Source organism: Physella acuta, unplaced genomic scaffold (genome assembly GCF_028476545.2).
Source record: "Physella acuta isolate Inbredline_101_S28 unplaced genomic scaffold, ASM2847654v3 ptg000107l, whole genome shotgun sequence".
Taxonomy (NCBI): Eukaryota; Metazoa; Mollusca; class Gastropoda; family Physidae; genus Physella; species Physella acuta.
The window spans coordinates 380,389-407,101 of record NW_026731627.1 but is presented as its reverse complement, the minus strand read 5'-3'; the positions used below and the strand labels follow the sequence as shown (position 1 = coordinate 407,101).

The following is a 26,713-nucleotide window of genomic DNA, read 5'->3' as shown; positions in this document are numbered from 1 at the left end:
TTGATTCGATAATATTTGATTTTAAAATTTTTAAGCGTTTTGAGTAGGCGTGGGAAAGTGGGATTAAGGGGTGTGAAATGAATCGTAAAGAAAATATGATAAAACAAAAGACGGCCAATTAGCGAAGAAAGTACATCATTGAATTAACACAAAGGTGGGGAGATTTGATGGCTATTAAGGTAGAGTAGGAAAGTATACGAGAAAGGAAGTATACTTTTGTTGAAATTATACTTATATTGAATTGTTATGTAGCCTATTTTATTAGAAAATGTCGGAGTAAAATACATATGGCGCATAAGATGTTGACACGTGATACTTAATTGTGTTGGAGGATGTATTGTCCAGAGTTTTTGTTAAAATTATACTTATATTGAATTATTATGTAGTCTTTTTTAATTAGAAAATGCAGTAGCGTAGCAAGGGGGGGGGGGCATATGTCCCCGGGCGCCGACCTTAGGTGGCGCCAAAATGGGTTGGAAAAATAAATTGAAAGGTTGAGGGGGGTGCAAATGGAAAGTATGAGGAGGGGGGGGGGGTGCAAATCGAAAAGTTTGTCCCCCGGTCGGGACGCTACGCCTCTGAGAAAATGTCGGAGTAGAAGAATATGGCGCATACGAGGTTGACACGTGATACTTAATTGTGTTGGAGGATATCTTGTCCAGAGAAAGTCTACCACCCCCCCCCCCCCCCGGAAAATGTTGACCCCCCCCCCCCCCCCCAAATATGAAGTGCCCCCCGCAGAAAAAAGTCTGGAAGAAACACTGATATTGTCCCACAATACAATTAAAAACGAAAAAGATTAGAAAATTAACGGAGTTAAAATATGTTGAACTCTACTTGATTTGGAAGTATAGAAAATAAAAGATTACATTTATTGACAGTATACTTTAGTTGAAAGTATAATTTTTTGGATATATGCACGTACGAGACGAGATTCAGAAGTATAGGAAAATTGAAGTGTACATTTATTGACAGTATACTTTAGCTGAAAGTATACTTTTTTGGATATATGCATGTACGAGATTCAGAAATATAGGAAAATTAAAGTGTACATTTATTGACAGTAAACTGTAGTTGAAAGTATACTTTTTTGGATATATGCATGTACGAGATTCAGAAATATAGGAAAATTAAAGTGTACATTTATTGACAGTATACTTCAGATGAAAGAATACTTTTCTGGATGTGTGAGCACTACCTATCGATAATAAGATATTAATGACGGTGTATATTTGAATGTATGCTATATTAGAGTGTAGGGGCCTACAACTAATCCCCGAAAGACACTTGCCCGAATGCCGTTTGCTAGAAGGCCGATTTCCCGAATGGGAAATCGGCCTTCGGGCAAGTGTCTGTTGGAAAAACGTCCGGCTCCCGAGTGAAGATATGTACCTACAGGTTTACGTAAATTATGCTTACACGAAAGTATACGTATATTGGTAGTATATTTAAATCATACTGCCTCCCACCAATACAACCCCCACCCTAACACTCAAACCTAATACAGTAACCCCAGTCCCACCACCCGTTCCAATATCAACAAACCCTCGCCACCATATCCCCACCCCTCAAAGGTAACCTCCATATCACCGAACTACTCTTCCACTTCAACCCCACTCCACATTACACAATTACCCCCCCCCCCCACACACACACACACAACCCACTCCCTTACCCAACCACCAATATTCACCCTTTTTTTATGCTTGGGATCCAATTTGCAAAATTTGAAAAACACAAACTCAATATTCCGTCAAATCTGGACAAACTCCTCGCCGCGTAATCAAAATTCTGGGGAAAATTAAATGAGAATCAATTCAGCGGCCGCGTCCACGACGGCCCTGCACGCTGATTTGATTTCATCAGCACATGTTTTCTACTTGATACACGAGAACCTACATGCTATGTGGGGTGGGGGGGGGGGGGAGCCGCGAGAGATGGTAGGGGTAAACTATGTGTTCTGATTTAATGCATTACATAGTAAATCTTAATTCTTTATTGCTTGAAATAAGAAGTCGTTTTTTGGTAAAAACCTGTTTAATACACAGACACAGACACACACATATAAGCCTATACACACACACACACACACACATATATATATATATATATATATATATATATATATATATATATATATATATATATATATATATAAACACCAATAAGCCTTCATTATAACAAATTTTCTTTATATGCTGATAATAGGTGACATGTTTATACTATATCAGTACGTGTCTGATCATTTTCTCAAGATAGTCTCTGACAGATACATTCAGATATTAAAGACTATATCTTTATCAATCCCTGTGTACACTAAAACAATCCACGGAGATTTTTGATACAATAATCTGCGGTGGTGTTAAAAATAGATGATGGAAACTTGATTTTTTTTACGTAATCAAATAGAAAGATATATGATGAGTTTTGTCTGAGATATTGCTACCGAGATATATTTTCTGAGATATTTTTCTATGGTATTATGCTTCAGATATTTTGTCTTATATTATGTCTTAGATGATTTGTCTTCGATATTTTTTCTTAGACATTTTGCTTTAGATATTTTCTCCGAGATACTTTGTTTTAGATATTTTCTCTAAGATATTTTTGTTTTAAATATTTTTTCCCAGATATTTGGTCCTATTCATTTTTAATATAATTTATCTGCGATATTTTATCTAAGATATTTTGTCTAAGATGTTTTGTCCGATATATTTTTGTGACGTTTTACGGTAATTACCCTAATTAAAACCCCCACTGATTTAGCTTAGTTAGTAAACTGAAACCATCAGAGCTGTTTATATAAACAGAAAACGGAGTAACGAAATTAAAGATGAACGTGTTAATAATTCAGCAGATGACAGCTTTTGACGTCCTTTGAGACAGGGAGATAATTAGTTAAGATAAATGTACATTAGTGACTAATGACCTATGACGTCAGAACGGTTAATTATTTTTCTATGTCGCTTTAAATACATATTGGTAAATAATTATTCTGTTTGATACTAATCTTAGATTAATTATTCTGTTTGATACTAATCTTAGATAATCTCTTACTATGTATCGTAATCCTTTTCCACACCCTAAACCTAAAATAATTAAAGCAGAAAGAATGATAGTGAAGTTCGGGTATGCTCATTTCATCTTTTTCGTATAATTGTAAATAACAGTGATGATGTGGATTGCAGTTCGAATTAAATCGGGCTAAATAAATAGTAGGTTAGTTTGTGAAAACGCGCTCGATTTTTTTTCGAGAAAACTTAGACCTAAATTTCTTAGAATATGCTGCATTGAGATAATACGATAAAAACACATTTTAAATTCAAAAGCTTTTAAGTATACCGGAAATAGAGTAAAGTACAACTTCCGGTTACCGGAAATGTATAAATTCGTTCTCCAAACTGAAACATTACCCATGTGATCGTGTACACACAGATTGACAGACAGACAGACAGACAGACAGACAGGCAGGCAGGCACGCAGGCAGACAGGCAGGCAGGCAGGCAGGCAGACAGACAGACAGACAGACAGACAGACAGACAGACAGACAGACAGACAGACAGACAGACAGACAGACATACAGACATACAGACAGACAGACAGACAGACAGACAGACAGACAGACAGACAGACAGACAGACAGACAGACAGACAGACAGACAGACAGACAGACAGACAGACAGACAGACAGACAGACAGACAGACAGACGGACGGACGGACGGACGGACGGACGGACAGACAGACAGACAGACAGACAGACAGACAGACAGACAGACAGACAGACAGACAGACAGACAGACAGACAGACAGACGGACGGACGGACGGACGGACGGACGGACAGACAGACAGACAGACAGACAGATAGACAGACAGACAGACAGACAGACAGACAGACAGACAGAAAGGCAGGCAGGCAGGCAGACAGACAGACAGATAGACAGACAGACAGACTTACAGGTATGAAAGCAAATCGGAGTTTTCCAACTCAGGAAGGTGTATAACTGCGCTATTTGTTAAAAATCTCGATTTTTTTTTGTGTGTGTGAACAATTACAATACCTGACATATAGGCCTACTCCACAAAAAGAGAAGTAAAAATTTCTCGAGTATTAAAAGAAATATTTAAAAATCGGGGAGGTTATTTACAGTAGAGTCATGTACTAAAGGACAGTAGTCAAAGAGTCAAGATCTGTGGAATGGTCAAGGACTTGGGGGTAGAGTCACGGAGTCATTGTGTGATAGAGGGGGGTGGAGGCGCTGTTATTCTATAAAAAGGTTATACATAGCTATATTTCGGTAAGACTGAGGTAAAATTTCTAATTCTATGTTGTACATTTACAACACATTCTTCTTATGAAGTTATCGTATATTAAATATATATTATAAAATTTTAAGAAACATAAATAAATCATTTAATAATAACAGATTAATACATAAAGAAATGATAAATTAGAAAATTAATTATTATTTATGAAAAAAAAAATTGATGAAATTCTACCTGTATGTTACCGTGTGTCTGTCATTTGACCTAATTAATCAGATTAATTGGGCTAGAGTTGCAGGCAGAGAATTAGGTTTGTAAATGTACAGCTGGCCAATATAAGATAAGATCTAAGGGCCTAGGTAGAACAGGATATGGGAATGGGGCCAAGGAAGGTTTGAATAGTTCTTTTAATAGGTCAAATATTGACAAGCTATGAGGTAACACACGGTAGTGTGTAGGTGTGTGGGTAGGGTGGTGTGGTTGTGGTGGAACAGTTAATGACAGAGTGTGTAGGTAGGGTGGTGTGTGGTTAGGGTGGTGTGTAGTTGAGATAGTGTGTTGTTGGGGTAGTGTGTAGGTGGGGTGGGGTGGTGTGTAGGTGGGGTGGTGTGTAGGTGGGGTGGTGTGTTAATGAGGTAGTGTGTTGGTGAGGTGCTGTGTATGTAGATTGGTGTGTTGCTGTGGCTCGTAGAACTTCTGTTGACACGGCGGTGTGTCGTGGTGCTTGAACTATCAGCCCTCAGCTGTGCTACGTTTCATTCGGTAGGTGTGTGTTGGGGTGGGGTGTGAGTGTGGGGCGTCATTGAGATTAGTGGGGGGGGGGTAAGAGTGAAGTAGATTTACTTCTGTGTACTTCTGGCTGCCATTAAACACTGCAGCCAAACATTTCTGCAACTAGTTTTAGCTATAGAAAAACGACGTGTACTTTAAATACTATACTGTGTAGTACCACCTCGAACCTAGCCTTGATCTTTAGCATATCGTATTTTCACTAGGCTCCGTCTCAGCCGTACCCTAGCCTATCCCCACCCCTTCCTTAAATAGTAGCCAACTGACCCCTCTCCTGGTCCCTAGTCAAATCAAACATCACCACTATCCTACCCTATCAAACTGTACTCATTCAATAAAACAACCCATAGAAAATATAAGTTATATTTTACAATTTCTAATGTTAAAACTGCAGAATTACAAAGACATCAACGAGGCATCAACAATGCGTTAAAACACATCAGCCACCAATGAACAACATACTACAACACAACTCACCTTGCATCGACAACATATCATAACATCATCACCTTATCAACGCTGTATCACAACATATTGTTCACCTATCAACACTACAGCACGTCAAACAGAAATATTAAAAGAATCTTCCGAAAAAAAAAACAACCCACACACCACCATTGTTAGTGAGGTCAGCCAAGCGGAACACTTTAAATTGCAGCACCATCATCGATCAACTGTACCAGCATCTATCAACTTTAGATGGTGAAAACACACCCACTAAACGTGGAGACATTTTAGGTACATAAAAATACGAACCCAAAGTTAATATTTCTAGAGTAACCTATACCCAAAGGCGATGAAATATAAAAAATAGATACATAAAAAATAGACAGGGGCGTAGCGAGGGGGGGGGGGGGGGCGGGAGGTGCGGACCGCACCGGGTGACACCATTTAGGGGGGTGACACCAAGGTAAAAAATAGCAAAATATATAGAGAAAAACTCGAGGGGGGGGGGTGCAAATCGAAAGTTTGAGGGGGGGGGGGGGTGCAAATCGAAAGTTTGAGGGGGGGTGCAAATCGAAAATTTGAAAGTTTGTCCCCGGGAAGGGTCTCTATGCCTCTGGGAGGGAGGGGGGGGGGGGGTGACACCATTAAGTGCCGCACCGGGTGACACCCGACCTCGCTACGCCACTGAAAATAGATACATAATACATTGATTCATTTTTTACATCAACTTGGACCCATCACGATTAAAAGCACAATGCTAAGTTTCTTTTGTTATCTACACAAATTCTTGTCTTTTCTATTCGTCTAATTTAATCTCTTCGTAGAATTTCTTATTGTCTTATTTAAAATCTTACCTAAAAATATCACTTTCTGTTAATATTGCTATTTCAGTAACAAAGCCTGCTTTCATCCCCTCTATACCTAAAAGCTCGAGATTTCTATTTTAATTCATATCTAAAAACTCGAGATTTTTTTATTTTTTTAAAGTCTTATCTAAAAACTCGATTCGTCTATTAAAATGTTTATTTTAAAATCTCGAGTTGTTTGGTTTAAAATCTTCCCGTAACACTCAAGAAGACTAATTTAACGTTTAGCTTAAAAACTCAAGTAGTCTAATTTAGCATTTTGCTTAGAAACTCAAGTCTAATTTAAAGTGTTGCCTAAAACTTAAGTAGATCTAGTCTAATTTAAAGTGTTGCCAAAACTAAAGTAGATCTAGTCTAATTTTAAAGTCTTGCCAAAAACTAAAGTAGATCTAGTCTAGTTTAAAATCTTGCCTAAAAGCTCGAGTAGTCTATTAGAAAGTTTATTTTAAAATCTCGAGTTGTCTAATTTAAAACATTCACTATACTCTACAGACGCCTACTGTAAGTACACAACAACCTCCCCAGCAGGAAAATAAAATCAATGAAAATAATTTCTATCTAAATAAAGCAGGGATTTGACACAATCAGCTGTCATAAAAAATAGTTCTAAAAATAGTCTATATTCTTGGACAGTGGTTAAAAATCGTATAGAGACGTCGATAAATTTTAATGTGTGGGCCAGAGATTATGTGGTTTGAAGCGGTTTATATTACTTAGCGGAGATTTGTTGGAGGAATGGGGCGGTGCGGTTGAGTGGTAGCGTGTTCGATTGTGTATAGGGGGTTGCAGGTTCGAGTCCGTATTGCGTGCAAGATTCCGCCTAGATCTGACAGGAGTTAAGCTAATTAAGGCGTATGGCTTTCTCCAAATATATTTGAATTCATCGAGTTCACAAAAACAGGTGAGATCTGCTTCACCTGTCCAACGGATTATTGCACCCCAATTTAATAGAGGACCTATTGGAATAACAATAAATGTATCGAGGATACTGTACCAGTGTGATTGTTGGTACTTGATGCATGAGTTGTTTCCCTTACTAAAACAATTATTTAAATTGAGTTGTTTCCCTTTTTATGAATTTATTTTGAATGAGTTTCTTCCCTTTCTCTTAAATTATTTTTAATAGAGTTGTTTCCCATTCTATAAAATTATTTTGAATGAGTTGTTTCCATTTTTATAAAATTATTTTGGCATAACTGTCTTTTTTTTTTCACCAACAAAAGAGTCCGTCAGTCTAAATATACAGACGGATCAACGTCGTGTTGCCTGAGGGGGATATTTTTTTCTACTGGTTTCTCTGTAAGGGTTAAGGTTAAAACTAGAATAGGGACTAATATCATGGCTAAAGTTAATGACAAGACTAAAGTTGGTAATAATTAGGACAAAGGATAAAGCGATACTAGCAACACAAAAATATTTTCTAAAACTCTACCTTTTTCATAGAATTATCCTTAAATCAGTTTTTTTTAATATCTTACTAAAGTTCGAACCGCTATCTTGCCATTTTTTACCCATTTTTTTTAACTTTAGAAGCGGGACTCGAACCCGACCCCATTACAATCACAGCTACTCAAATTTTCAAGATTCGCGTCATATACACTCCCAAAAGCAATACATCAACTATTTAATTTCCTTTCCTTTCTTTTTGTTCTATTAAAATATACATTAATTCACACACTATTTTTTTTGCATTATAAAGACTTAATTATTACCAGCAGTATTTGAACCCACGTTTCAAGAAATTATTTCTATTTAAGTCACAATACGCGATAGAGAAGAAAATATAAATGGTGCATTTCGACGCGAACAGCTAATGAACAGGTCGATTCTAAACTTGTATCGGGAAATCCCAAAGATAACTCTAGATACAATTTTAAACGATGGGCTCTAGGCGTAGACAAGAGTTGTCGGTATTGGTGGCGACGAGTGCGAGGTCATGACTTCGTGAACTCTCGAGTACAAAACAAGGACGGTAAGCGGCGCTCAGGGGGAATAACTTGTGGAGCAAGTGACTCTTCATTAGTAGCGAATAGAAAAGATATTGCGAGGATATTGTGAAGTATCATGAGTAGAACATAAGCGAGAGGTCTTTGAAGGCCTTTATTCAAATGGAGGTTCAACAGAAATGTTGGTCGGGTTTTTATGACAGGTTCTAAATATCTATCATGGTGTCTCCACCTCTACCCTACCCCCCCCCCTTTTTTTTTTGGCTACCCCTCAGGTAAATGTAAACCCCTGGAGTCCAGCGGAATCGTAATGATGACATCGGACTGTGGTCCAGCAGGGGTCATAGTCTAATACCTGTTGGGTGGGACAATTTTAGTTCCGTTACTAATGGGACGGAGTGGTCTAGCGGTAGAGAGCTGGACTGCTAACCCGTAAGTCTCGAGTTCGAATCCGGGTTCAAGTCAGTAGACCGTCCCTGAGTCCACCCAACTCTGATGGGTACTTAACTCACATTAGGGAAAGTAAAGGCGGCTGGGCATAGTGCTGACCACACTATCTCTTCATGTGCCGAGGTCACAGAAACAAGTGAAATCTACTTCACTTGCCCCATAGACCGTCAGGTTTGAAAGGGAAACTTTTTTTTTTTTACTAATGAGGTATGCGCTTTTTTTTGGTGTGACGGTGCTTGCAAGTAAGTTAAGATTCCTCTTTAGATCCAGCGATCGATTTGGAAGATGAAGTAGAGTTTATATGTGGTCAGCACTGGTCTGGTTCTACGATCACAAATCCGAGCCGAGATCCGAACTCAAGACCATCAGGATAGCAGTCAAACGCGCTACCATTCGACCACGCCGTCCCACCTTTCAGAGTTTCTTCCAGGCATCTACCGCCCCCCCCCCCGAACGAGATGGAATTTATATAGTAAACATAAACTTTTACTAGTGTCCGCCCCTCCCCCTCGAAAATATCAAGTGCCCCCCCCTCCCCCCCCCCCCCCCCCCCCCCGGAGAAAAAAGTCTGGAAGAAACACTGCCACCTTTCAAGTCAGAAATGACAATTATTCTGGTTAAACAGTACTTATTCTCCACAGAGAATTTTTTGTGACTTGATCTGGCTTTGTGTTCAGATGGTTGTATGGTTTCGTGTGAAAGGTAATTGGTAAATCTACAAACGTATTCTTACACTGATTTTCGTTGAGTGTTGTCAGAAAGTCAGTTACTAAAAATCTCGCTATATCACATTTAGGGACCTCTTGTCTGGCAAGATATATACTAGACTTATACATTTTTTAATACGTTTTTTATTTTTTTTTAAATTGTACGTACGACTACAACATATATGTGTATGTGTATGTCTATAGAGAACGTAGTTTACGCTTTTCTATATAAGGATATTGGGATAATCTGGAGGATATAATCACGTTTTTTTTGTTATACCGTCATCTAAGTTAAGATAGTAAACCTGAATGTGACTTATGGGAGTTGGTCGCATTTGTCGCATTCTTCCATTTGTCGCATTCTTCCATTTGTCGCATTCTTCCGTTTGTCGCATTCTTCCATTTGTCGTATTCTTCCATTTGTCGCATTCTTCCATTTGTCGCATGCTTCCGTTTGTCGCATTTTTCCATTTGTTGCATTTCTCGCATTCCATTTGTCGCATTCTCTATTTTGTTGCATTTTCGCATTCTTACATTGTCGCATTTGTCTAGCGTATAGTTCGTCGGCAATGAAAGTGATATTACCCCTCAAAAGGGACGTAGCAGCCGGCAATAGATCTAGCTGCCGGCAATGAATTTGATATGATCGGTTAGAAGGACGCAGCAGCCGGCAATGAAAGTGGTATGACCGGTTAAAGGATACGCAGCCGCCGGCAACAACAGGTATGAAAAGACCGGCCGTTAGTGGAGTGTGTTCAATGACTGGGGTTGGTGGCATCTGGTTTGTATGGGGGCGACAGCTTGGTACGTTCTACTGTCTGTATGTTGTATACAAGGCTCTGTATCGGTGGTGGAGGGTAGGGTGAGGGTAGGGTGGGAGTGGGACGAGAGGTGGGTGGGAGTAGAGGGTGGGGTTAGAGCAAGAGGTGGGTGGGAGTGGGGGGGGGTAGGGCGAGAGGTGGGGGGGGGAGTGTTAGTGGGGCGAGAGGTGGGTGGGAGTGGGGGTAGAGCGAGAGGTGGGTAGGAGTGGAGGTGGGGCGAGAGGTGGGTGGGAGTGGGGGTGGGGGTAGAGCGAGAGGTGGGTGGGAGTGGGGGTGGGGGTAGAGCGAGAGGTGGGTAGAGTGGAGGTGGGGCGAGGGGTGGGTGGGAGTGGGGGGTGGGGGTAGAGCGAGAGGTGAGTGGGAGGTGGGTGTAGTCGAGAGGTGGGTAGGAGTGGGGGGTGGGGGTAGAGCGAGAGGTGAGTGGGAGGTGGGTGTAGTCGAGAGGTGGGTGGGATTGGGGGTGGGGGAAGAGCGAGAGGTGTGTGGTAGTGAGCGGAAGGTGGAGGTGAAGGTAGAAACGCTAGAGTTGTGTATAGTATCCGGCTAGCAGTCGGTTTTGTTATAAGACAAAATAAACGGTCAGGGGTGGAAGGGGGATAATGGTGGCTGGTCATAATACTGATAGCTTTCTCATACGTTGAGAGTATAGAAACAGATAAAATCTATATTATCTACTTTACGTACCGTTATATCCGAAACAGTACTGTTTTTTTTTTCTAAAACTCGGTTTTCATGTTGTGGTCGGTGTATCGGGTCCTAACTGGTCACACATGACTACAACTATCCTAATTTAGGTTAGAGGATACAAATCTACCCAAAACAAAATTGATTACTGTTTTTCGTAAATTAATAGTGATAAATTGTAATAATATTAACTGTTTGAACAAACACAATTTGTCTATACATAATTTGTTGTGTTTTATAGCATTAGTTGTCCGAACTATATTTTCTTTATTATCTTCTCGCCATTTTTTTGACGTGTTTCGTCTAATTAGGTGACGTAGCTTGGCCTCGCCGTGAGTTAAATCCCTTAAACACTGACTTACTTCCCTTTGTCCCGGCTAAGCCTTGTCGGTGACGTCACTCTGATGAAGGGTGACAACCGGGGTAAAAAAGATACTAATAGGGTTATCTTCCCTGAAAAGTTGACACTAAAGTGGGTCTCTATACCTCTTTTTTTTTACCTTTTTCCGTGGACACAGGCGGGATAACTCTGTAACAATTAATTAAAGGGCTAATGAAAGGGGAGGTAATGATGTGTCCGTAATATTAGAAACGTCATCAGTGTTAATGACAAAAGCTTTGACATGTGGGTGTCAGACTTTGATAATCCAGCACTAGGTTAGTTTTTCTTTCTGTTTGCTTTCTTATTTTTTTTCTTACTTGGTCTTTTTGTCTTTCTTACTTTCTGTGTTTCTTTCCTTGTTTGTATGTTAATTTTTTTTCTTTTTCGTTTCGTTTCGTTTCGTTTCTTTCTTTCTTTTGTTTGTTTGTTTCTTTTTTTCTTTACTTTTTCTTTTTTTATTTGTTTATTTGTTTAACTCTTTGTATGTTTCTTTCTTTCTTTCTTTCTTTCTTTTTTTCTTTCTTTCTTTCTTAAAAAATTTTATAATTCAGATAAATATGTTTGTTTCTACTAAAATCAAATCGCCATACTAATTTTACGATTAGTTTACCAATAACGAAATGTTGAAAAAAAATGTGGAGATGGTTGGTGGTTAGGAGAGATATATTAAGACACTTTATCTGTTTATCTGACTTGTGTAACCCCCACCTTTAGCTAGAGTCCCTCCGCCCCTCCATGGTAACTAGAGTTAAGCAACCCCTCCCACACACACACACACACACACACACACACCATTTAAGAATACATACGTGCACAGACACACACACACACACAGACAAACAAACACACTTATACACCCAGTCATCTGAAGCAGAAGTCAGCCGTCACACCGAAGAATTTGATTACCAACTGGCACCATCACAGACAGGTATTTATCAATACCGCGGCCCTGTCATTAAACCACGCTGGGGGAAAGTAGGTGAAGTCTGCGAGGGGGGGGGGGCGGTGATGTGATTGGGGGGGGGGGGGGCAACGAGCTACGATCACAGCGAGCACTTGTTGGGAAAACTTGACCTACATATTGGTAAATGTTTACAGAAATTGCTCCAAGTTTACGGTTTCGAAATATGTGTGTGTGTGGGGGGGGGGGGGGGGGGGGGGGAAGAGGGAGGAGGAGGTGGGGAAGAAACTTTACCCTATTACCAGTTTTAATAACTCGAAATTAATTTAGAACTATGAAAAGTGTCTCAGGAACTAAGTTTATAATATAGTTATTTTTAGTGTGGTGTGTCTCCATTACTTTATTTAGAATTACGGAAAGTTTCGAACATCGTTCAAAATTTTGTTATCTTTAATGTGGGTTGTCTTCATCACTTTATTTAGTTGGGTGGGGGGGGTATTGTCTGGCTTTTTAATGACGTAAAACCACAAGGGAGTGTATACAGCTTGATTGAATGACGTGGTTTATGGATGAACCCTTAAATACGGGCAGATTTATAATTAAAACGCAACATAAATTTGTCGTAAAAGGAGCGAATATGCAGTTCCTGTGTAGAACGTTAGCTTGCCACTTTATTCTACGTTTTGGTAATTTGTGTAACCTATTTAAAATAGACTGCTATTAGCCTTTTAGTTTCAGCGTAGTGTAGTGTAATTAATTACATTAAGTTCTATAGACATCCAAGCGATAACCGAGTTCATATTCTACTTTTGCACAATTTTTTTTCTTTTTTACACTGAAAAGTATTATGAAGTAATAGCATGAAAAGAATGTATTTAATTAAAAATTTTAATTACCTTCCCGTGAACTAATCTATTCCATTTCCTTTTACCGTAGAAAAAAAATTAAATTTGTTTAGTTAAAACTTTTTTTTTTAGAAATCTCTTGCCAAAAATAATATTCCATTTTCGCGATATGCCGGCGTGAATCAAAATCTATTTTCAAACCGGTCGCCTTGCTGTTCACGAAAACCGGCGATATCCGGTTTCGTCCTTAACCCCCAGCTACGCGTAACAACGTAACGAAACCGGATGTGACTAAAAGTTGTTTTTATACCCAGCATGCTTGCTTTTTTACGGGATTTGTGATTCTAAATGAAGATTAGCGATCGGGGCAGATCATTTCATTTGAAAAATCGATAATTTATTGATCTGTTATTGGCGCTGTGTTATTTCGGATCATTTTTTAATCTATTTCGACATAACCGAAGCAAAGTCTGTGTTGTTCAATGTGTATGGGCATATAACCCTGTGTGTTGAAGCGAGTGTGTTCGCGTATGTGTGAACGTGGGGGTTTTAACACCTGATATATTTTTAACAATACGCCGCTATTTTAGTTATTTAATTTTCTACTTTTCAGTAATTCATAATTTGTTAATTCGACACTACCAATGCTGCAACTGAAAATATTTTTTGCTTTAAAACACTATCAGTAGCTCAGTAGCTCTTGAAGGACGGTTATCCTACACCCCCCCCCCCTCCCCCCGTGAAAGCAGCCGTCCGCAAAGACAGTTTACAGACGACACTGAAAAGATCAAGCAGAACGTGTTACCTCCCCTTAGTTTCAAATTTTAAAAAATAAATTATCTGCCCCTAATAGCCGTCGCTAATTCAACCCGGCTCTCCGATTGTAAACATTCGGCGTCAACCACAGTTCACCAAATTTTTGGATGTGGGGGGTGGTAGCGATGTGGTCTGTTGCGCATGCCTGGAGAGCGAGGGAGGGTGGCTGATCGGCGTGAGTACGTGGTGGTGTTGGTGTCCCGCATGGTGCCACGAATAGAATTATAGATATAGAAGATATAAATTAAATATATGTATAGTCCTCTGTTACGTAGATGATATCAACAGAGGTATGGATTAGAGACTATCAACAGATGTACGGATTAGAGTCTACGAGGTAGGTATTAGAGGTTAGCAACAGAGGTAGGGATTAGAGGTTATCAATAGAGGTACGAATTAGGATTTATTAACATAGTTACGGATTAGAGACTATTAACAGAGGTACGGATTAGAGACTATCAACAGAGGTATGGATTAGAGACTATCAACAGAGGTAACGATTAGGATTTATCAACAGAGGTACGGATTAGAGACTATTAACAGAGGTACGGATTAGCGATTATCAATAGAGGTACGGGTTAGAGACTATCAACAGAGGTACGGATTAGAGGCTATCAAAAGAGGTACGGATTAGAGATTATCAACAGAGGTACGGATTAGAGACTATCAACAGAGGTACGGATTAAAGTCTACGAGGTAGGGATTTGAGGCTAATGACCGATGAACGATTGAACCCAAAAACTGCTAACTGGCTGCCTATCACCAAAAAAAACCAACTTGAACTCAACATCATCACAGATGTTTTTGCATATGTATTTTTTTTATGAATAACCAGTACATGAACAAAGAATTCGGGCAGACACACAATATTTTGTGTTCACACTTGCTTGTTGATAACCCGAGTAAGCGAACTAGAGAATTACTTTTATTGGACATTCGATCCCATTCATTCACACTCGTCTAGATCTAGACAGGGAGTCTGAAAAACAAAAACCAAATGACATTTGATTCAAAGCATTCACACTAATTTTGATTTAGACTAGTCTGAAGATTATTTAAACTGACATTTGATTCAATGCATTCACAATAGTTCTGGTTTAGAGTATGAGTCATAAAAAATATGGTTTGATATTTTAAACAATTTGGTCACAGTTTTGTGTTTATATATGGGTTTGTTTAATCACTTGCACTTATAACAAACGCAATTTAGCTCAATATATATATATATATAGCTACATTAGCTACAAGATATTTATTTTCGGTCTTTGTGAGTTATTTCCCTTGTTTCTACCTGACCTTATATAGATGTTTAATCACAAATATGAATCAAATCTGGGTGCACTTTTTTGACTCAGCTAAGACACAGGTCGCAGTTTATAAGGGGCATGGGGTCAGTTTGGTAAGGAGGGGGACACGGTTGGGAGGGGGGGGGGGGGGTAGCCGGGCTTAGAATGATGAAATTTGGAGATACGAGTAGGCCTACGGGTGAGAAATATTGTCCATTTGAAGCAACTAGAATGAACGGGGGTGGGTGAGGGAGGAGGTTTTAGATAATGCTTTACAACCGTACTTAGTTGGGGAATGGATATGGGGGGGGGGAGATGGAGTACTAGGTGGACTCCTATTAAAAGAATATATATATATATATATATATATATATATATATATATATATATATATATATATATATATATATATATCCACCTATACACCATAGACTATTAAAGAAGGTTGTATTCAAACATATTTATCTAAACACAAAGTTCAGAATTCGTCTGTGTTGTTCAAATGTTTTAAATTCAATGTACAGGCAGGTCTAAACCAATGCAAACTTAAACAAGTTACTGCAATTATCACATCAGTTCCCTAACATGTTCCCACAATTATCACAGTGGTTCCCTCTCATAATTATCACAGCGGTTCCCTTGCATGTTCCCAAAATTGTCAAATTAGTTCCCTAGCATGTTCCCACAATTGTCACATTAGTCCCTTAGCATGTTTCTACAATTATCACAGCGATTCCCCAGCATGTTCCCACAATTGTCACATCAGTTCCCTAGCACGTTCCCACAATTATCACAGTGGTTCCCTCTAACAATTATGTTCCCATAGTTCCTAAGTCATAACAGTTTCTGCCACCCTTTTAATCAATGATTGTACGTTCCCTCTGCGTGAAGAGAAACAGATTTGATGTCAATGTTGTCGAGCGTGACGTTGAAACATCAATGAAAATTATTTTATCAATGAGTCAATATTTTGACATTTTGTCATTTCCGCCACTTGTTCTGTCTATGCCAGATTTTTGTTCGTGTATGTTGACTTTCGGCCATTTGTCGTGTCGGCAGTTTATCTTGTCGGCATTTATTACAGCTTTTTAAATTTCTCAAATAACTGTGCTCCTTTTTAGAGCTGGTAAATCTAACATAAAATACAAATATCATTATAAGGTAGGCCTACATATTTTTTTTTCTTAATTGGATCCTCAACTCATAGCGAAAATACATAAATAGGATTAATTTTGTTAAACTTATCCGATTTGGTTGGAAAATTCTGTAAAATCTAGCTCACACCCTTAGAAATGTGCTAGCTAATCCTTTTCATATAAATATTTGGGAAATTTTTAAAAAATCTGTTGAAAGCTTTGGGTGTCCGTGTCATATTCAACTTAATCTTGAGGGTGTATGTGTGTATGTACGAATGTGTGTGAGTGCACGTGAGTTGTGTGTGTGTGTGTGTGTGTGTGTGTCGAATTCCCAATATACGAGTTAATTCGGTCAAGCGCGGCTTGTGGAGTAAGTGTGAGGGTGTAGGTGTGTGTATAAGTATGTGTTTATGTGTGTATGTGTGTATGTATGTGTGTGCAGTGTTCCTTTCAGACTTATTTTTACTCCTGGGGGGGGGGGGCATTTGAAACTTCTAGGGGCGGGTGAACTGGTAAAAGTATATATTTTCTATATCAATTACATTTCGTTCGGTGAGGGGGGGGGGGGGGGGGGTGAAAGTACCCCCCCCCAAGGGATGTCTGAAAGAAACACTGTGTGTATGTGTGTGTGTGTATGTGTGTGTGTGCGTGCCCTCATATGCGTGAACGTGTAATACAGAACCCGGTAACCAAACCGAGCGCACTACCCCTAAACCACGCCCGTTCCACCATTGACGTTTTAAAGTTGGGGGGGGGGGGGGTCAACATTCACGTGAACTGGACGTTACGTTGACCGATGTCCTAAAACAACCATCCCCCCCCCCCCCCCCCACCCACCCAAGTATCCCCCTCCTATAAGAGCCGAACTTGTAAAAGCTTTATTTAACAACACATCGGGTAAAAAAAAAATTTAAAAAAAAAATACACTCTACTAACTACAGCATTTAATTTTTTCCCTGCTTTAAAAACCTTAACCCAACAAAACAACCGGGGGAGGGGGAGGGAATCAACTCGCTTTTATCTTGGCTGTACGAGGGTAAATAATAGCGAGCGAATGACAATTATTTTAGCCAATGTCACAATCTCAAATGTCAATAATTTTTGACCTGAAATACAATAGCATCTGTATGGTTGTTCGAGTGACTAAACTCACTCACCGATGCCCGAAGTCGTTCAAGAAAAAAAAATGTAATAAAAAATAAAAATAAAAAACGACCAATTTATTTTGGACTTGAAATCTGTATTGCTGTTTCGAGTGACAAAATCACTCAGTGATGCCCGTAGTCATTCATGCAAAAAGTTTAGTTAAAAAAACCAAAAACAACGGACTATGTATTTTGGACTTGAAATCATTTCAGTGTGTTAATATGTTCTGCTGATCCCCAGATGATGCCGGTGAGTGGGCCCGATGTATCAAATATTTAAACGATGAGATAGACCATTTTCAATATGAAGCTTCAGCTATAGAGTCCTTGCAAACACGTGACCTAAATCACGTGATACCTACGCCCGCCGCCACAGTGGTGTACATCAGACGTAAACACAATCAGCTGTTCGCCAGCGCTGGACGTGTTCACCAGCGCTGGACGTGTTCACCGTATGTAAAGAATCGCGCCCGCGGAAAAGGAAAAATATGTTAAAAAACTTGAACTCTTAGGAATTGAAGATCCTTATACAGTTATTGACAGTTTCGTGGATAATATAAATATGTGGCCGAAATTTCTAAATAAAAATACTGTTAGTAATACCGTTTGCGTTAAGAGTTTAAGTAGACGAAGCTGATCAAATGCAGTAATATATTATAGGTTATCTACTGTAGCAAACGTGAGACCACTTAACTCCTACAAAACCCACACTACAACGACTAATATAATCCATGGGTAATAACCAATCTGGGTAGCATGTTATACAATTTAAGACCCTTATAATCCAGCAGGGAAGTAATCAGACACATTAATACTGACGTTCAACCCTCATGATGGCTGCCCCCACCTGTATCTAGCCCACAATAAAACCAAAGAGGAGTCTGCCCTGCCCTCCCCTGAAAATGTCTCACCTCCGTGATACCCAGCCCCACAGAGATAGTATTTCTTATATAATTTTGACCCTCAGGGCCCAGCAGGGAGAACAAAGGGGAAAGTCCCACTGCTCTCCCCTCAACACTTCTCACCTCGGAGTCATGTTATGTCATTTATAGCACACATGGCTTATCAGGGGAAAACATTAAGAATCTTAACTCTGGACAGCTACACACTAGTATAGTAGCTACACACTAGGTGCCTACTGTAAACTACTAGACTGTAGGCCCTATGTAGACCTGCAATTGTATCAATTGTAGACTGGGTCCATTGTTATTATTCTAAACCATCTCACTTATAATGTTTCTAGCTTGATTTGTTTCTTTTATAAACAGTGGATTTAAAAAAAAAATTAGCCTAATCATTAACCAAATAATAATGTGGTTATTTGTTGTTGGCTGGTATGATCTAGATTGTACTACTAGGCTACAAAAACTTAGTAGACCCATTACTAGATATGAATTTGAATTTAATTAAACTCAGTCCAGTATCAGATACATATTGCTGTAAAAAGACAACAAAGTAGGTAGGCCTTAGTAATTTATTAAAGCCTTCTACTACAATAATATCAACTACATGCTTGTATAAAGTTTTTACAATTTAATTTAAGTAGCAGATTCTAGATCTAAGTCTAGTCATACAATCTATTTCAATTTCAGAAAATTTCGTTTGCTAAAAAAAATAATTAGATAATAGAGCGAGATTTTAGATCTTAGAGACAATTAAATGCTTTATTAGGCCTATTATGACTACTTTTGATTTATTATGGGTGTATTTTGAATCGAATGTAGATCTAAAGTAATTAAATTTAAGTAAAGAAGTAGATGCTAGATTCAATGTCTACCCAGCGGAGCCAGGTATTAGGCCTACTATTAGATCTTATTATTCTTATTATTACTTTTGACTTTGTCTTTTACTATTAGTATTTGTGAAGGTCGAGCATATTTGTTTTATTAATAGTTATCTTTTATAATTAAAATGAAGTTTATTATTTTACTGTCCTTACCTGAAACAAAGTATCGAGAACTGCATTTGATCAGATTCGTCTACATTAACTCTAAACGCAAACAGTATTACTAACAGTATTTTTATTTAGAAATTTTGTCCACATATTTATATTATCTACGAAACTGTCAATAACAGTATAAGGATCTTCAATTCCTAAGAGTTCAAGTTTTTTAACGTATTTTCCCCTTTCCGCGGGTGCGGTTCTTTACATACAGTGAACGCGTCCAGCGCTGGTGAACACGTCCAGCGCTGGCGAACAGCTGATTGTGTTTACGTCTGATGTACACCACTGTGGCGGCGGGCGTAGGTATCACGAACGGACGTGACGTCATATGAAAGGACTCTATAACGATTTGGTAGCGGCTATAAATAGTTTTCTTAGTATTTATATTTACCCCTGCCCTAAACTATATATATATATATATATATATATATATATATATATAACTTTGACTTAGTCCTCTTTGCTCCTTATGGAGCATAGGGCCTCCACCATTTCCTTCCATTTCTTCCTATCCTCGGCTATTAATTTTGACATCTCCCAAGACATCCCTGTTGGCTTCAGTTCTTCAAGAAGACTCCGCCTCCAGGTCTGTCTATATATATATATATATATATATATATATATATATATATATATATATATATATATATATATATATATATATATTCTACAATACATACAAGAAACGTCATTTTTGAAAAAAAATGGAATATTTTATTTTTGATTTTTGCACGAGTTGCAGCCAAAAGAAAATAATTGTTATTAGCACGCTATCAGACTTGTCCCCCTTGCTTCCGGTAATTTTATCTCCCTTTTCCATTTGTAAAATTAATTTTTCTCTTTTCCGGCGAAAGCAGCAACGCTAGACTGTCACGACCTAGAGTAATGTGGCTTAAACGCTTCTTAAAGTCAGCGCTTCTGAACATCATGTCTACGGTGTACAGTAGAGATTTGATCACAGATAAAAAAAATTTACAGTTTTTCTTGGTTCGTTCTTTTTTTTTTTTTTATATAGATTGATTTTATCGTTTAGTCAGCATTTTGGTTTTTATTTTATAGCTTTGTCATTTTGTCAGTTTTAGCTGTTGTTTTTTATTTAGTTTTATTTAAATGTACATTATTTTTCCTTTTCGATCTTCTTGTTAGATTTACCTCCCTTTTTTTAAATTGACTCGGTTTGTCAGCTTTCTGTATTTATATATATGTATATATATATATACATATATATATATATATATATATATATATATATATATATATATATATATATATATATATATATATATATATATATATATATATATATAAATATATATATATATATATATATATATATATATATATTATATATATATATATATATATAGGCCTATATATACATATTTATATATTACTGATTTTCAAGTTTTATTGCTATTTTCAATTTTTAAAAATCTTTTTACCTTTTTCGTTAGATTTATCCCCCCTTTTTAATAATTTCTCACTTTTTCAGCTTTCTGTATTTATTTAAACTGCGTATACACAATATTCTATCTATATATATTCAGACACTTGCTAGCCTAATTGCTATACATGTGAGCACATTAAATGATAACGGTGCGAATCAGCAGGCTAAATTTTTTTTTTGTCCATGAATGTTGAGCTCGAAAGTATGGTATTAGTGTAGTTCAAAACCAGATACGTTTCCAAAAATAAAAACTTTTAGAAAACGATACTCACCACGCCCTTAAAATAGTTTAATAAAAATATAGACATGAAAAATTACAAATTGAAAAGACACGAAATAATACATTTTTTTGCTCACAATACATTTTTTTACTATCAAATTTCAATTGTTTTTTTTTCGCACAAAGAACAAACAAAAAGGACAGACGATATATATATATATATATATATATATATATATATATATATATATATATATATATATGAAAGTACAAGTTTAAAAAATTATAATTAATTATCTCTCACAAAAATATACTTTATTCTATCTTGATATTTAAACTACAAGTTTAATTAAGAATTTTTATGTTTAATATTAAACGATATTTATTCTTTTTCTCTTACAAAATAAAAATCACAAATTAAAAATGAATTGCAAGTATCTATATAGAGTGGGCTGAGTTTGCGGGAAATCTTTACATGAAACCAAGTTGTTGCGGGGAGCAGGGTGAATGTGGAATGATAAGTCATATAATAAACTAGTTTGTGGGTTGGCGGGTTGACTTGGTATGTCACTGGATGTCCAGCGGGAGGGTTGACAATATACATGACTGGATGGTTAAGGGATTGGTTGTCGCGATATCTCACAGGTTGTCTAATGAGCGGGTTGGCAAGGTAGGACACTGGATGTAAAATAGGCGGGTTGGCATCATACGGCGCTGTATGTATAATAGGCGGGTTGATATGTTACGCCACTGGATGTAAAATAGACGGGTTGGCAACATACAACGTATACATAATGGGCGGGTTGACATGTTACCCCACTGGATGTAAAATAGACGGGTTGGCAACATACAACGTATACATAATGGGCGGGTTGACATGTCACCCCACTGGATGTGTAATGGGCGGGTTGTCGCGATACAACACAGTAAGTATAATGAGCGGGTTGGCATTGTTACGCCGCTGCACCTATTATATAATCAGCTCCTCAACCCGATGTTATTTTATTTAAAATTGCACAGCCTCGCACCAACACCCGCCCCCCAAGCTTTTAATTCCCTACCCCCACTCTGATGACAATGCCTACCTTCAATCAATGTTTTTCCTACTCTAGCCAGGCTACATATGTAGCTGGCAGGTAGCGACTAACACTTTCGCTAATAACTGACTTCACCCCACACCAACAAATGACATTTCACCAACGTCCCCAACAGCTCTTTAGTAAATGTAACCTCTATGTATTATTGACAAAGCGGGACAACTCCCCGCACAAGGGATGAATATCGAGATTGTCCCCCTTTTAGCTTGAGAATGATAGCTTTATTATTGGATGTATACGTTTCAAATATGTTTTTTACTTTTACAGAAAAAAATGTATAACGTTACTGACAGTGTATTTAGATCTAGGGAGCAACATATTTATGAGTTTGATTAGAAATCCTATAGGACGTGTGGACTAACGAGCATAATTGGGTCACGTGTTTGTTGGATATGAAGGTTGTTTGTATCGAATCTTCAGACAAACAGAATAAACAATCGCAATTTTTTTACGTTTATTTGGACCAATTTTCATTTAATCAGATCCAAAAAAGATATATATATATATATAAAGATATATATATATATATATATATATATATATATATATATATATATATATATATATATATATATATATATATATATATATATCCATATATATATCCATATATATATATATATATATCCATATATATATATAAACGTCACTCGAGTATAAAATACGTTGTGTGTGTGTGCGTGTGTGATCACGTGATCTTTGGTCACCAGACATCACGTGGGCTCGATTATGTAAGGGAACCACGAACTGCGCCGTATGTCTTTGGCAAGTATCATATCATATGACATACGGGCTGACGTCATACACTGCGTAATTAAACATCTTTTGTTTCGTTTTATTTCACACTTGATCCGACATTTTAGATCGTATCGAGTTTTTTGTTTTTTGTTTATGGCGATTGTGTAACACGTCAACAACATGTTGGATCCGAACACCCGTGAGATAGGTGAAGAAGAGTTTATCTGTTTCAGTGAGATTGGTATAATGAAGTAAACGTTATGGCAGTGATGTGTCCTGTTGTCGCTATTGTCTCTCGCTATGCAACCCTGCAGTCGAATGCCAACCCTACGGGTCAGCTAGTGAGTGCTCTAGCCCTCGATCAAACCAACCATTCGTCTACCTGCTAGACTTTAATATTATTGGATCGGTTTTAATTTTTTTTTTTTTTGTTATTTCTTGGAATTTTGAAATCAAATCGCGTTTTATCTAACGGAAATATTATTTTTTCATTGTATCCACTTTTGTTGATAAGAACTCCCATTTATACTTGACGACCGAGTTTCCTTTTGGAAAACGAATTTTGTTTATCACATCTGAATTAGACAGAATTTTAGTTCAGACAACTCTTTGGAGAGGCACTATTTCCTCCCCTCCCCCCCCCCCCCCCCCCCCAAAAAAAAAAAAACGGCCACGGTCCCCAGGACGAAATTGCAAAACTATGTAATTTATATAGAAATACAATTTAACCAGTATCCGTCCCCACCCCGTAAAAGTTTCAAGTGCCCCCCACCCCCCCGGAGTAAAATGTCTGAAAGAAACACTAGAATAAGAACAATTGTCAGCAGTATAGTAATTAATTAATCTTTTATCCTTATCTTTATTTTTACCTCTACCTTAACTCTTACCCTAAACCTAGCGCAACTCAAACCATACCCCTCGTCCTACCCCTGGTATTAACAAGATCCGTAACATCACATTCACGTTAACGTTAGGTTTAATCATGACATCAGTTTTAGTGTCAATGTGTACCCGATAGGTGATAATGTCATATTCCAATAATTTTTGGCAGGGGGAATATGATAAAGGGGGGGGGGGGGGGGTAATTACACAGGGTGTGTAATATCAGGGGAAATAACCGTGGGTTATTGATAAGTAATTGCTTCCCATATGTTGTTGTTTGTTCGTCAGAAGTAACTTTTTATTTTGCACGATCCGTCATTTACTAGCGGTGTTGACTTAATATTAAACGTGGTCTCGTGTTTTAAATAAGGTAGTTTCTTTTTAAGTCGGTAGATAGTTTTATTCATGTAAAATTTTAGTTTGTATTACGATTTATGCTAGGATCTAAGTTAGTGGTTCTTAACCTTTTTGGGGGTACCGAACCCCACCAGTTTCATATGCACTATCACCGTTCTTAAAAGTTTTGTCTTCCACACTGACAATATCCTATCGTGAATCATGAGTCGGGTGTGTGTTTTGACCACCGCCGAACCACTGAGACTGACTCACCGAACCCTGAGGTTCTATCAAATCCAGGTTAAGAACCACTGATCTAAGCATAGGGTTAACATGAATTGAGATCATAATTTGGTTTTGATCTAGATTAACTCATGTTCAATGAACTCTATGATTAACTTAAGTGTGATGTTTTGTCGTAAGCTAAAAATGAGGTTTTAACTTTTTTTAAGAACTGCCTGGTCTGGCGAGTGAGTGTGTGAATGCTAACTTTAAACGTCCCGAGATCAAACCCCCAGACAGACGAGGCTCGATAGCTGGGAACAGCAACCCGTCTAGGAGAGACAACTCCAAAACCAAACAACTGCTGCCTTGTAGTTTGCTCTTGGTTGGACAAAGGCCATGGAAGCAAATACAGAAAGAAAATCAGGCTGAAATGGGATTCAATGGTCTCAATGGCGCATAACCAGTTGACACGTAATACTTTGTGTTTGAGGAAATCACCTTCAATATAACAATTAAAATCGAAGAAGCACTTATTGTCCAATTTTATTTATTCAGGTTTTTTTTTAAATTATTTTTCCTATGTATGTTCTTCTACTTGGTATAAGAATTGATTTGGTTTGTATTCTTAGTGTAAATTTACGTCAATGATTGTGTTTTAAGCAAAACGGAACTTTCCAGTTTTGGATTAGTTGAAATGAATTACGTTTAGGGATAGGCTTAAATTTGGGCTCTGGTTATAATTTAGGGATAACAGTTTATATCAAGTGTAAGTTTTGGCTTAGTTTATTGAATAAGTAAAACTTGTTTCGATATTGAAAACTTTAAAGTTTTGGCGTTTATAAGAGCGTAGGTGCGAGTAGATTTTAGGTTAGTGTTTTAGTTAAGATTTGAGAATATCTTTTTGTGTTGGTTAATGTTTGGGGTCAGGATAAAATTTAGTTCCAGCTTCTAGTTTTTTTTAGGGTCACCTGATGTTTTTTATTGGACGTAACCTAAGCGTTAGTAGGGCGCTAGGCTGTTCTGGGTCCAAGCAAGTACCCAACTCAGGGAAAGTAGAGGCGGCTGGGCAAAGTGCTGACCACACCTTCCCTTTATGTGCCGAGGTCAAGAAACATATGAACTCATCTGCCTAATGGATCGCTAAGTCTAAAAAGGATTCTTTACATATTATTTATTATTATTATTTTTTAAGTTTAATTTTTTTTTTTAACATTTTTACAATTTTTCTTACTTGATAGTTTTTATATGGCTACCGGAAAATTATTTTCCCAACGGCGTGATGAGTCCTCTCAGCGTAAATACGTACCCGAGTCGAGGTTTGATAAATAACTACACGATTTTTCACACGCTGAGCTCATAAAAATAGGATAACTCTACTTCTACTGCTCCACTGACCACCAATAATAATAAAAAATTATTTTAAAACGGTTACAATATTAAGCACGGTAGTCGTTCTACACACTGTCTGTTATTAAAGGAAAAATTACAACATTTTAATAATATATTAAAGACAAACTGCTCGGCTTAAGCCACCACAGGTTTAAGGCTTTAAAGGGGGGGGGGGGGGAGGGGCGTACTTACCAATAAAAACGTATATGTTATGGAGTGGCCTATATAAATTACGCCCCTTTGATAATATGAGAGGTGCTAGTTTGTGTTTAATTTTCAAACGAGTGAATTTGTTTTAAAAAAAAACAAACAACGCCGCTAAATTAATAAAATATTTCTTGATTGTTACAAAAGTCTTTGTGTTTCTTCTTGATATATACTAATATATTTATTATGTAAATAATTTGACCATCTTAACTTTAGCTTTGTCATATACAAACTTTTTAAACAAATTAAAGTAAAACTTTTTTTTTAAAGTTGAAAACAAAACAATTATTTCATATTAAAACCAAACCAAATACTTAAAACGAAAGAGAACATGAAGAAATTAAAATTCAAGACGTCTTTTAATACTCACATTAGCAGCGTCTACGGCGTGGAGATAGTGTTTCAAGAAGTTGGCGCGTTCATGGCTTATAACGGGACGCTCATGCGTGTGGGACATCGTTTCCTCGCGGTAAAAGCGACACTCGACGCGCGCGACAATAGCGGAAATGTGGAGGGGGAGGGGAGGGCGGTGTCGATGTGCAGGAATCGCCGTGATGTCTGCTGGCTGATAGTTTTGTCACCAGAATTTATAATTTGTTGTGGGGGGGGGGGTGTTGTGATGGTCAGTAGGTGGGTAATTAGGTGGGTTAAGTTGGGTGGGTACAGTAAGGTGGGTACAGTAAGGTGGGTACAGTAAGGTGGGTACAGTAAGGTGGGTACAGTAAGGTGGGTACAGTAAGG

The 26,713-nt window shown here is 37.8% G+C and overlaps 1 protein-coding gene across 3 annotated transcripts in view; it reads right to left on the bottom strand.

The window, feature by feature from the left end:
* The window catches only part of LOC131933610 (UPF0764 protein C16orf89 homolog), an 84,137-nt gene extending 57,678 nt beyond the window's left edge, over nucleotides 1-26,459 (bottom strand). The window contains exon 1 of one of the 3 annotated variants that reach the window (XM_059290307.1): nucleotides 26,343-26,459. The gene's annotated coding sequence lies outside the window, so the exon portion shown is untranslated. Of the gene's footprint in view, nucleotides 1-4,499; nucleotides 4,619-13,154; nucleotides 13,250-26,342 lie in introns of those variants that run through there. The other 2 variants (XM_059290315.1, XM_059290302.1) reach the window with 2 other exon arrangements.
* Nucleotides 26,460-26,713: the final 254 nt, after the last annotated feature.